Source organism: Ceratotherium simum, chromosome 14, assembly GCF_057802395.1.
Source record: "Ceratotherium simum simum isolate JZ-2026a chromosome 14, ASM5780239v1, whole genome shotgun sequence".
Lineage (NCBI taxonomy): Eukaryota > Metazoa > Chordata > Mammalia > Perissodactyla > Rhinocerotidae > Ceratotherium > Ceratotherium simum.
Genome location: NC_141913.1, coordinates 43,559,540 through 43,573,087, shown reverse-complemented (window position 1 = coordinate 43,573,087; position 13,548 = coordinate 43,559,540). Strand labels below are relative to the sequence as shown.

Sequence of the window (13,548 nt, the reverse complement as noted above, 5' to 3'; positions counted from 1 at the left end):
GCTGAAAAGCTTTAGAGAAACTTGGCTTTGAATGTGGAGCACCCATTTCAGAGGAGAGTTCTTATTGGGTCCTGGGGGAAGTAGATCTTCTTCTCTACTACATAAGTGAAACATGGATGGTTGAACTATTTATTATTTGGAGTACATAAAACTTTTCTTCAAATAGCAGTGAAAATTAAGTGTCCAGTTAAGTAGTTTACAAATCAAAACAACCAAAAATGTTAATAGATATGATTAGTAGTTCTGAAGTTGAAAATGCTCTCCAGGAGAAATAAAATTACCCTGTGGCAAACAGTTAAGTAAAAGTCTACACTGTCTCTCTGTCAGAGATCTACTAGGTGTAGACAAACTGGACATATTCAGATATACATACTTAACCTGAGCAGGCTAGGTGTGAAGATTCTAAGGGAATTGAAAGCCACTTTTACTTTAAATAGGTTTATGTGTTGACAGTCTCCCTCAAAGTAATTAAAAGGTGATTGTTGCAGGAAATTTTCTTTAAAATATGCCCTAAGCACTTTATGGAAAAACAACTTTGATAGGCCACAGTCCCTTAATCAGAACGCTTGGAGCCGTAGATATTTCAGAATTCAGGAATTGTTTGCATTTTAGGAAATTAATATGGTGAGTGTGACATGTACCCCATCATGGAGTCTGATGCAGCATCCAGTAATTAAACAGATGACTGTTTCTATAGCAAACACGTGAGTAGTTACACCTAGTACGATAAAAAAAAGATTATAAATATCCTCACATCAGTTCAGGTCAGGTTTGTCACAAAACTACAAAAAGTTTTCAGAGTTTTTGGAATATCACAGTTGAGGAGGAGGGATTGTCGACCTGTAAATCAACAATAAATAAATACCTACCTTTTCTGGAGAAAAGAAGCCAAGTCACAAATAAAGTAAATATCACTGTTAAAGGATTTTAAACCCAACATATAAATGACTTGCTTCTTTCAGTTCACATAAGATTTAGAAACATAAAATAAAATATCTACATGGCTAAAAAAATTTTTAAGTGATTTTAGAAGTAGCACTTCCCATCTAAAATAGCTTAGACTTCAACCTGTTTGTCTCTCCAAGCCTGTTTAGCTGAAAGACTGATGGGCTTTCTCTGAAAGGCCTGCTGTTGCTTGGGGAGCAATAGAGAGCTGACTTTGAGGTATGAGAAAAACATCATTATCACTGCGTTCTCCCACTGTGCTTTGCAGAGTAGATGGTACTACTCCGTCTAATGCATCTAATGCAGGCACTTATCCAGCACTTCTATAGGAAATTATTTAGGTAAACAAAGTAAGGAAGCTACAACAGGAAAGTGAGAGATTGTACATATTTGCCAAGCCCAGCCCTCTTCTATGTATTTTTGTAATGAGTATTAGTAAATCATAAATAATGACATAATCAACCTATGGAAAACTAAAGTGAAGATCAGTGTAGCTTTCATGCTTTTATAAATTAGTCAAGTGGTCTTGTTCTTTTCTGTTGTTGTTGTTGAGGAAGATTGACTCTGAGCTAACATCTGTGCCTGTCTTCCTCTATTTTGTATATGGGTCGCCGCCACAGCATGGCTGACGAGTGGTGTAGGTCCATGCCCGGGATCCGAACCCGTGAACCCTTGGCTGCTGAAGCGCAGCACGCCAAACTTAATCACTGTGCCATGGGGCTGATCCCTTCTTGTCCCTTTTATATTGACATTAGGAGGTTTTTTTCCGTATTTTCCATAGAAAGCTCTCAAATACCTGATGAAGCCCTGTGGGAGCTTTCACCTGGGCTCTGCATACATAAATATAATCAGATTATCCTTTCTGTTGCTGTAAACAAAGTTCAAGAAATATTTCTGAAATGGAGATAATCTTCATTCTGCCTTTTCCTACTATCTAAAATTATGTTGCAGAACTCTATGAAGTTACTCAAGTATGTTATTTATAACAAATGTAAGCAATGGAATTTGCCAAAATAAGAAATATTCTAATAAAACAGCATGATTTCACTAAGGAATTATGGAGGAATTGTAGAGAATGGTTAAACCTGTAGATACTTTCTAGAATAAGCAATTGTACCCTATAGGTGCTACTTTTTAAAAACATGCTTATTCATTAAATGTAAATTTACCACATCATTTCATATTTATTCATGTATTTAACAAAACTACTGCTAGGTTTTTCTAAATTTTCATAAACACAAAGTTACCATGGATAGCTATCTTTGCACATAGATTTTTGTATGCTTGTCCAACTTTATCCTTTGGGCAAAATTCTAAAATTGAAATTTCAAAGTCATGTGCTTTTAAAATTTTGCTGTACATTTTAAATTGCCTTCCAGAGAGTTTATACCAGTTTACATTCTCATTAGCTGTATATGAAAGTGACCTTTCTCACTGGCAGCTGAAAATTTGTCTTATTGTAATTTGCCAAATATCTTTTCATATATTTATTTCCAAATTTCAAATTTATTCTTTCTATAAAGGCATGGTTCGTGTTCTTCACCAGTCTATTTAGTTTTTTTCTTATTACAATCTAACAGCTTTTTATTTATTAAGGGTATTTATCTTTCCTTTGAACTATTTGTTGCCAAGATTTTTCTGAATTATTTCTATTTGCATAATGTGTTAAAAAACAATTATGTAATCATAGGTTTCAATATGTTCCTGTAATATTTCTGCAGCTAATGTCATAGCTAACAAAGTTTTTCTCTTCTTTAAAATTAAAAAAAATTTGCTTATATTTTATTCTCTTGCTTTTATGTTTTAACCTTTGCATTTAAGTACATTTTGGCATAAGGTGTGGAAGCAAAGACCTACCTAAATTTTTTTCTTCAAATGCTGAACTAATTTTTGGTACCATTTATTGAATAATTTCTTGTTTCCTCATTGGTTTTTAAATGACATTTTTGTCATAAATCTGTCTATACATACTTCCATTGCTGTGTCTGTCCCTTCTGGCAACAGTACCAAATTATTTTAATTTACTTTGCTTAAAATATATATGTATGTGTATATATAGTAGGTTTTCCCAACTTCTTTGTAAAATTTTTCTTAGCTATAATTATCATGCATTTAGTTTTCCAGATAAAATTTAGAATCATTTTAGAATTTCGTGTTCTCTCTCTCCTCACCCATTTTTCTCTGTTGGCATTTTGTTTGGATTTGCTTTAAAAGTCTCATTTAATTTTGAGTCATCAGATTAATTTTCTGCAAGTACTTTTCTGCAAAATATTTGTGCGAAAAGATTAAAGTATTTGGTTCTTTTAAAAGTCGATTTGTGAGATTATTTTGGTGTTTTGGAAATCTTTGTGCTGCTGAATCCTTTCATGATTTTTGTTAAATTGATTTGTGAACTAATTCAGATAATCAGTGTCATATGCTGAATATTTAAATATATTTATAATGAGGAATTATGAGAAAACATAATAAAATATATGCCTGTCCTACGTCCTTGGAGAGAAAATAGACTATTGATGGATACAAATGCTCTGCATTTACTATTAGGAAACTTAATAATTGCAATCCTGTTCGAACTCTGTAAAGTTAGTGGGTTGCTTAGTGTTAAAATATCATCTTCTCATAAAGATTGAAGGCTGCTTATAACATATGTGTTTGAATATTGAGTAAACTGAAAGATTGGAGACTGGCTAGTTTACCTAGAAAGATTTCATGGAATAAGTGAGTTCTGAATGGAGTTTAAAAGAGGGACACTTTCGGTGGGGAAAGCTGCTGAGGTCAAGGCTGGAGCTCTGAAGCTGGCAGTGGTTAGAGATGATGAGAGAGGAGGTAGTCAGGGGAGGCCGGGATTCCATGTGACTCGCACTGTACCGAGGCCAGGTTGAGTGGAAGATATGCATGGGGAGGTTGTATCCCCAGTACCTAGAGCAGTGACTGGCTCACAGTAGGTGCTCCGTGCAGCTCAGGGGACTAAATGTGTGGAAGAGGAAAGAGAGTCCTGAAAGGTAGATTGGAGCTACCTTGGCTGTGGAACGAGGGTAGAGGGTGAGTAGTTTCTACCTCTGAAGGTCTTTCTGCTGAGAGAGTAGAAGGAGTGCTGGGCTGTAGAAGGCTAAATTCTGACAGCCGTAGGCGAACGTTCTGGGTGGGGCTGGGGTGAGAGGGAGAGTAAGGGGAGAAAATGGCATCCATGAAATTTCACGGCGTTTCTACCATGGCAAAATACTTGAACTTTGAGGATGTGTCCTGTTAAAACACTATACCTTCATTTTTAGAAAAGGCATCAGCAAACTATGGCCTGGAACCAAATCCGGCCCACAACCTATTCTTATAAATCAAGTTTTATTGGAACACAGCCTCACCTGTTTATTTACATATTTATGCATGGCTGGTTTAGGCTACAACAGCAGAGTTGAGTAGTTGCAACAGAAACCATATGGCTAACAAAGACTTAAATATTTACTTTCTGGCTCTTTAAGAAAATTTTTGATGACTTCTGTCTTAAAACATTGTTCTTAGTATTTAGTGGTGCCATTCTGGACGTGTTAGCCTAGTCAGAACAGTTCAGACAAATTGGTGCATGAATACTTTAAGAAAGTTTAGGCCATATCACTTCCTATGAAGAAATATAGCAAAAATTTGTATTGTCTTGAAACTCAGTTCTTAAGTCATTGCCTTGATTATCTCATTTCTATCTCTAGTCTACTATGGCCATTTCTGTGGCCAGAAGTCCACTAAACTGCACTGAGCACCTACTATCCTTTGATCCTGTCTGACCCAGCCTATTACCCATAATTAAGAAAGTAGAATCCCAGTGCCTAATATCATGTAAAGACTTCCTTGCTCCCTGCTAAGGAGAGTAATTTCTCAGCCAGCTGTTTTAAGTTCTTTCAGCCTGTTTCATATGCTGTGTTTCCCAGAGTAACCATCCTCTTCAAAACTCTCCATAACCCATCCCTCTTTTTCTCGCTGTGTCTCTGTTCCTGTCTCCTGCAGTGTCTTTTCTTCTGGAGGTGTGGGGTATCACTGAATCTGTCACTCCTGGGTGGTGCCTGCATTACCCCAGCTGTTCCAAATTCTCTCTGGAACCTGGCCTCACTGGGTGAATGATGAACCATTTGACAATGCCACATGTTTAGGGCAGTCCAACCATTTTTCAACCAAACCGATCATAGATAAAAACAAATGTAAACCATCATATGTGTGTTTAGGCAGACATACAACTAATTTCTTTGCAGACTTTGCAGATTCTGACTCTTCAAATATATTTCAAAAGGCTGAGAGAATAATTAGGAAGCAGCAGCAGTTTTGTGGGAAAGATGTGTTAAGTCTTTCACATATTAAGGATCACATTTTGGTTTTTGTATGAAGCATTCATGAAGTCTTGTTCTTAAAAAACACTCCAGAGGCACAGGAGAATAGCAGAGAACAAGACTGAATATACAGGTGTAGGAGTCACATGTCTACTAGGATAGGATGGAGAAGTTATCTTCGTGACAGGAACCATTGAAATCATGTGAGTGTATTTGGCAGTTAATTAATTAATTAACTAATGAATTAATCCAGTTGTCGTTTATTGAGGACTTACTATATACTATCAAGGCCTACTGTGCTAGATGCCAGGAACACAAAGATGATGAAGGCTCACTTTCTGGCCTTGAGGAACCCCCAGACTAGAAAGGAGAAATCAGAGGCATAAACATTTACTTGCCATACTATATGAGAAATGTGACAGCAGGTGAGTTTTTTCAGATGAAGCAGAAGGAAAAGTCTAGAAGGAAGAGGACTGAAATGCGAGAGGACTAAAATGAGAGATGGAAAAGAAAGAGTACACACAAAAAGAAGGAAAGAAAAAGAATTTGAACCTCATTAGAGAAGATAACTGACCACACTATGGAAATCAAGGTTAGAGATGAGTGGCAAGAGGCTGGGAAGAGCAGGAGCAAAGGCAGTGGGAGATTTCAGACACAAGCACTGAGATTTCAGTTGTTCAAGAGGGTGTGTTGGTCTACAGCCCAACACTTCCTCAACCTATTACAAATTTGTGTGATAGATCTGTGTATTACTTTCACATAATGATATATTATATTCTAACTTATATAATATATATTGTATTAATATATAGTACGGTGTTTTATATATACACTGTATATAACAATACTCTATCAATTACTACAGGCTGAGTAAGTGCTAGGAACTTTGCTGAGCACTTTCTGATAGCTAAGTTAATTCCTACAATGGGTAGTTATAATTCCACCACCATTTCCCAGGTAAGGAACCTGAAGCCTGCAAAGGTTAGATCGATTGTTCACGATTATCCGGGGGTAAGTGGTGCTCACACCCAGGCCTGTCTCGCTCTTCTGAGTTAGAGGCTCCTCTGGAGTAAATTTGAGGGATGAGCATTTGATGTTAAGATGAGCTGAAGAGAAACAGATCGGCTCCTCCTAACGGTGGGGGTGCGGGCAAGAAGAACCGAGCGCACAGAATAAAGGGAGGAAGTGCATGGGGTGGAGGACAAACACAGGCTACGAAGTCAGGCCTCACTGAATTCCCATCCTGGCTTTGCTGCTGGCCAGCCACAGGGCATTGGTCAGGCCACGTTCCCACTCTGAATGTCCCTGTGTGTTCAATGGGTGTCATAGCTTCTGCCTTGTTAGTATGTAAAGAATCTGCAGCTGTGCCTGGCTCTTAGCAGATACCGAGTTACAATAGCTGTACTACTGTACTGTAGACCTCCCTTATCCACGACCCCTGGTGGAGGCCTGAAACCATGGCTAGTACCACACTCTGTATATACTATGTTGTTTCCTATACATACGTATGATAAAGTGTAATTTATAAATTAGGCACAGTAAGAGAAAATCTGAATTGCTAGCATCACTACTCTTGCGCTTTGGGGCCATTAGTAAGTAAAATAGGGGTTACTGAACACAAGCAGTGAGATACTGCAACAGTTGATCTGATAACGGAGGTGACTACTAAGTGACTAACAGCAGGTGGCTATAAGCTGGACAAAGCGATGATTCACGTCCCGGGCGGGATGGAGCGGATGGCGCGAGATTTCATTACGCTACTCAGAATGGCAGGCAGTTTAAAACCTGATGAATTGTTTATTTCTGGAATTTTTCATTTAATATTTTCAGACCCTGGGTAACTGAAACCACGGATAAGGGGAACTACTGTATCTATTACCCTTGCCACTACTTTTATTTCACATTCCTCCTCCTCTTCCTCTTACTACTATTACTACTACTGCTGCTACTATTATTATTAGCAGCAACAGTAGTTGGAATGGCTAATGGAATAGATTTATGCTAAAAAAAAAAAAACCCAACAGAATAGTTAAATCCTCGATTTGATCAATAGCAATAATTCTTCTGGGTTCATTTCAATATTTAGTGAGCACTTGCCACAGCGGGTCTCTGAGCTAGGCCCAATAGGGAGTTAAAACATGAGTCATTTCATCTTTTAGCTATCATATAAACTAGTGTGGCCTTCATGTCGTACATTCTTGATAACCCACGTATTCAAGGAGGAGAACTTTGGGAGATAAACTGTTAATGCCCATTGAAAGCAGACCCACTTGAAGCTGGAGGCCATGCATAGCTCTGGAAGGATAGTCAGCACTTAAATAATTTCATGATGATTTGAAGATTCCGTTCTGCATTTGCTACTTCTCCAGATAACCTCAATTTCCTCATGTCATGTGGTAAGCTTGTCACCTTGTTTACAAGTTCAGATAGTTATCAGGATACTTTATCTTAGTAAATCTTACAGAGTTGGCCATTAGACTTTAACTGAGCATCTATTCGAGCTGCTAGATAAGCAGCAGAATGAATGAGATCCTGATACCTGTCCTCCTGGAGGAAAGTCTTTACATAAAAATGGTTTTAAGGGCCGGCCCCGTGGCTTAGCGGATAAGTGCATGCTCTCTGCTGCTGGCGGCCCGGGTTCGGATCCCGGGTGCGCACCGGCGCACTGCTTCTCCGGCCATGCTGAGGCCGTGTCCCACATACAGCAACTAGAAGGATGTGCAGCTATGACATACAACTATCTACTGGGGCTTTGGGGGAAAAATAAATAAAAAAGTAAATATAAGGTGTAGTGTTTCTTTATAAGGAAACACAACATATTCAAATTTTTGAATGTTTGGTGAAATATAATCACTGCTAAAATAAATAATTTGTTCAGGGTCAATTGAATTCTTTGGGACTTATGCACATTTCCAACCAAAACTATGAAGTGCATTCATTTACTTTTTGTGACATCATGGAGAAAGTAAAGACTTTTTTAAAAACGGTATTGGATAAATATCATATAATATTCATTAAATACCTACCTATCATTGGCCTTGCAAAGGGAGAAGCAAAATTAAACTACATATTTGAGTTCATTTATCAGTGGCTAATGCTGTAGTAAGAATTTGAATTTATTTAACATCACATGATTGATAAAATTCTATCAAATATAATACATTTCTTATTTTTGCATACCTACTCGGTTAACTGTGACTAGTTTGATCTCAGGTGTAGTTGAATTAACAGTAGCAGTTTGGTCATGCTTGCAACAGTAAAATTAAAGAGCCATGGAAGTAATCCTTGTGACAGTTCCAGGAAGACGGCCACTTAAGCTGAAATTATCCAGGTTGATTGTTGGCCAGTTACTTTATTAAGAGTGGAAGAAAACTCGCCATTTCTTGTTGCCAGCATACTTCTAGGCCAGGAGGCTATCATCAACTGTTTATTAGACCCCCGGATTTAACTCTTGTTCAGTTTTTTTATGGTGACTTTTCAAGATTATTATCTCAGTATATACTTTTCATCTGGAAGTGTAGGGGATTCAACTGACAATTATTTACAACTTCCGAGGAATCTTTTAAATAATAGTAAGTGGGTTGTAATATGGGACTGTGAATTGGACGAAGGAGAGTAACTGTGTGCTGGACTCCAGCTCTGCTGGCTGTTGTACATATGTTGTTTCATCTGCTCCTGATAACTCTGTGATACAGAGCTTTTATTATTGCCTCTTTACAGAGAAAAAAACGTGGTTTAGAGCAGTTGCAAAACTAAGTCCTAGTCGCACTGCTTGTCTGTTTCTGAGCTAGAGTTCAACCTGATCTGTTCAACCTCAAAGCCCTCCCTCTTTTCTTAAAGAGGCTTGGATTCTACTTCTGGTTTGTTACCATGTGCATTACATGTTTAAAGTAGAAATAAAAAAACATTGATCGAAAGTTCTTAAAAGAAAATCCTAGCTAAATGATAATTTCAATAATTGGTGTTTCTCTACACATAACAATCTAAGTCCCTGATTATGGAAGTTATCCGTGCCATCTTATCTTTCGAAGTTTTCTGAGCCCTCTTTTGTTGAAACCAAGCGTAGGACAGAAATCAAAATAAACTATCAAGGTGCATTCTCAGCCCTTCTGGTATTAGGAATAAAGACTGGCCGAAGACTGACCTTCAATTTTGAGCTTTGAAGTTCAAAAGTGGACAGGTGGAAATATTGTCTTCTTCATTGCCCTTTGGTGCAAGATATATTCTAGGTTGCAGAGTAAGTGCCAACAGCAGCAAAATTATCACCCCCTCCTGCTAGTATAGTAAGTCAGCAATGGCCCTTCTGTGGTCAAAATGGCAAATTCAGCAGCAGCTATTCGACAGGGATTTGCAAAAACTTCCCCATGGCTGTTAGGAATCTTATTCAGCAGTGTCTTTGAAAACCCGATTCTGTGCAGAATTAACTATGTAGAAATGACCTCGGTTGTGATAAATTAAAAAAAGTATTTTAAATCTGATTTGTAGTTTTTCTCAATGTCTATTTTGCACTTAGCACTGCAGAGTCTGTTAGGTACCTATACATCCATGCAGCATTTGTAAGTTTAATAGTGGTTCAGAATTTTATTTCCATATTAACGTAAAGCCTTCTAGAATTCCTGGCTTGGTAGAGTCAGTTCGCCATACAAAGCCACTATACATCACTTAGGTTTGTGATGAAAGAATGGAATTGCAGCTGTGTGAGTACCAGAATACCCAAACATGAATTAGACTCACAAGCATTTGGCAATAGTTCAGAAAAGGAGCTTAATCTGGTTTCATCTGAGACTGCTTTTCTCTGTTCTGCAACATCCCCCCAAGATGTTGTGTCTGATATCGGATCACAACGTAATGGAAGTGACGCAAAATCAGAGAAAGCCCTAAGAAACCAGGGGCACATTTGCTTTTCCCCAGAGATTTTTTTGCTCCTACTTCTTCTTTTCTTTCTCTCCCAGATTCCAACTCTGAAATTCAAGGTCATTCACCTATTAGATGAATTAATTATAAGCTGAAAAGCAGCATTCATCGTACTCTGATCTCACTCATATCTATAATTAAGGGTAAATATAATCTTCCTTTTTAGAAATGTACCACCCACCCATTACATTTAAAGTGCTGACTGAAATGAAATAATAGTTCAGAGCAAGATGATTTTAGTTTAACAAGAAAAAAGTTGATAATTTAAGCTTTAAGCAGTTAGTTCTATTTTTGATTACCATTCAGTTATAAATCTAATTTGAGATATATGCTGCTTTTCTGTTCCTCAAGTTTAATTCATGGTTTGCATTCTTGGTTGCATAAGCAAAGTTCAGTGGTTGATCAAGGTTGTTAAAAAGCTCCCCCTTAAAGGAATGGGGGCAGGGTTGAGAATGTGTTAGAAAGACAGTCTGAGACCCAGATCTGATGTAAAACAAACAAAAATTTTAATTGAAAGAGACCCTCGCAGAAAGCTGCATTTGGCATTTGAGTGGCTGCGTTGGGACTGGCTCTTTGCTGGAAGGATTGGTTGCAGGGAGTGGGTCCCAAAATATTTAAACCTGGTTGACAAAGTCAGCATAGTTTATTCTTTGGTTAGGGTATTTTAAGTCTTAAAATTGTTTGTCTTGGGAAGAAAATGAGTGAATAAGGGGAGGGTTCGTCTCATCACATTGCAGACAGTTAAACAAAATGTTTACAACTATGGGTTTAAGATTTACAGGTTAGCTCTGCGAGATGCCACATCTTGCTTCCAGTGTTTCCTGGCAGACTCAGGCAGCCTTCTACTGGGACCCAGCATAACCGCAAAGCATGAGCTTGCACAATGCGAAGAACCTAAAACCTTTATAACCCTGTTTAAGGCAAAGATGAATTTGCCCGTTTTTAAAGTGGACTTTAGCTTTCAAACTTGACTTTTATAAAGCATAAGTTTGTCTTCAGATATATATATTCATTTAGGTAAATTCATGTATAAATGAATGCCTTAGCCATTTTGTGCAGTATTAAATTTACCCTGTTAAATTGAATGCCATTAACTTTTTTAAATTCCTAAACCCAAGTTTTTCAGCTGGTGGAAAATTTTTTATCTTTCTCATTGATACAGAGTTAAGTGTGTGACGTAAAGGTCAAACAATAGTAAATGGTCATTGTTCATTTTACAAGTATACTCTACAATAAGAACATACATATTTTTATCTTAATTTTCCCTAGGGGGGTGACTAGGACCCTCTGAAGTGTGAGGAAATGCTTATTTTTGTTGCTTTAGAAGAATGATTCTATTGTCTGAGTGAAAAAGAAAAAGGAACAAACAGATCTAAAAAGAAAGAAACAAGAATGTGCTTTGTAAAAAAAAAGATTAGCATGAGCCACTAAATGTTAAGTGCTATCTGGTCTTAATGCTAAGTCACTATAAAATAATTCATCTGGCTGCGTATGCAAGAGTTGGATGAGTGATTTATTTACCATGATGGCCCATGAAATCATTTTCTTTTAAATTAACAACGATAAGGTCAGCTAGAGGCAGTTAGCTATCTTCTAGTTATCATTTTATATTTTTCACAGCTCTATTGTGAATGCTACTAAACACAGGATAGCAAGCGTGTTTGTTTTTATGTTGATCCATTGAATGCATCTACTTTCTTGGGAGTGAAAACCTTTGCCACCAGGACCAACAAGAATTAAGCAATGGTTAAGCTCATTAGAGAGACAAGCAAGCATTTCAACATATCTGCTCAGCCCTTTTCTGAATATTTTGTATAATTTGAGAAAAAGAAAATTGAAGAAATGGGAGTCGTGTCTGTCTAGAATACAGAGTTATCAGTAATATCATTTTCAAACTCCTCTTTCCAATGAAATGAAAACTCATTGCTAGATTTGACAAACTGTAAGGAGATTGTGGTTTAAATCATTCACTTCTTTATTGATGGAAATTTCAAAGAAAACTTGGACTTGGACTTAAATAAATATAGACTTTGTTAATAAGAATTACCAAGAATAAAATTTCAGGTTGATATTCTAAAATTTTAAGTGCCTTTGCTGAAATGATAAAGAAGTTATTTGATGCTATACTGTTAGATTCCTGATTTATAGAAAACTATTATAATGAGTTCTATATTTTACTTTGTCATTGTTTAGCATTTTGATATCTTAAGTTCAGAAGAGGTGGTAATTGAGCATGGAATGTCAGGTTTTTATCTGGTAAATGATCTGGTTTTTGTCAGGTATTTATGTGGTAAATATGAAGATACTCGCACTGAGTTTATTACTGGAAATGTGCTTCTAACCTAAAATCCGATCCTTGAAGTTTTGTTTTAAAGTAATGTTTATTATGTATCCCGGGAAAAAAAGTCTTAAACTGGAATCAGTGAAGGCAAGCTTGTCAGTAGCTGATTAGTTGTTTATATATTACTCATTCAGCACTCACAAAAATCCTTTGGAATAGAGAGGTTGTCTTTATGATATTTAGCTATATGGTGGTGGAAAGGGGAGGTTTGAATTTTTGATTTTCCAGCTTATGGGTCATATTTGACCAACTGCTTTCACTAGAAGACATGCCACTTTGTTGAGCTATTTAGGAATCAAAAAGACTGTCTTAATTTAAAACAAGGACCCTTTGTTTTAGTTGGTGACTGCCTTGTGAAATTTTTCAGTTCTCAGCGGGTTAACCAGGGAACAGGGGCAGAGTCATAATTGGCCTATTTAGAGTATTTTGCATGTGAATAGTGTGTTAGTGAAGCATCCCTAAGTCTGTTGTGAGTGACATGGTGATTAGAATTTAGATTAGGGAAAACACATTCTGTACTTTATCAAGGACAGTAATTAGTTCAGTCAGTAAAAGTTGATTACAAGTAACGATAAAGTTAGATTTTTAGTACTTAATTTTAAAATTTCTTTATTAAATAGTAAATTTGTTCTTAATATAAATGGTAGTATCTACACTTGTTTTCTTGCATATCAGAATAATTAAAAGAACAATGTGTTCAATGCAGAGTATAATCAGGCGATTTATATATTATGGGTAAGTTTCTATGTAGTTTTTAGAAAATGTAATATTATTATATAATCTTTCGTATGTCATCATTTTCGAAAGTTTAGTAATTTGTCACACCATGATAAGTTAATGATATTTGTGAAAGTTTTCTAGCGTTCAGGTAAATGTTTAATCTGTGGGGATGTGTTTTAGCTTCTGATAGTCCTTAGAGGGCATTCTAAAGTCCTTTAATTTGGTCCTGTTAGCTTAGGATGCCTGCTATTTCTGTAATTTTGGAAGTTAACATGAGGATTTGAATTGCCTCCCGGTTCGATTGGCATTTGCTCTTCT

The 13,548-nt window shown here is 36.8% G+C and overlaps 1 protein-coding gene across 11 annotated transcripts in view; it reads left to right on the top strand.

The window, feature by feature from the left end:
* The window catches only part of TCF4 (transcription factor 4), a 352,006-nt gene that overhangs the window by 210,541 nt on the left and 127,917 nt on the right, over positions 1 to 13,548 (top strand). The gene's annotated exons all lie outside the window — the stretch shown is intronic.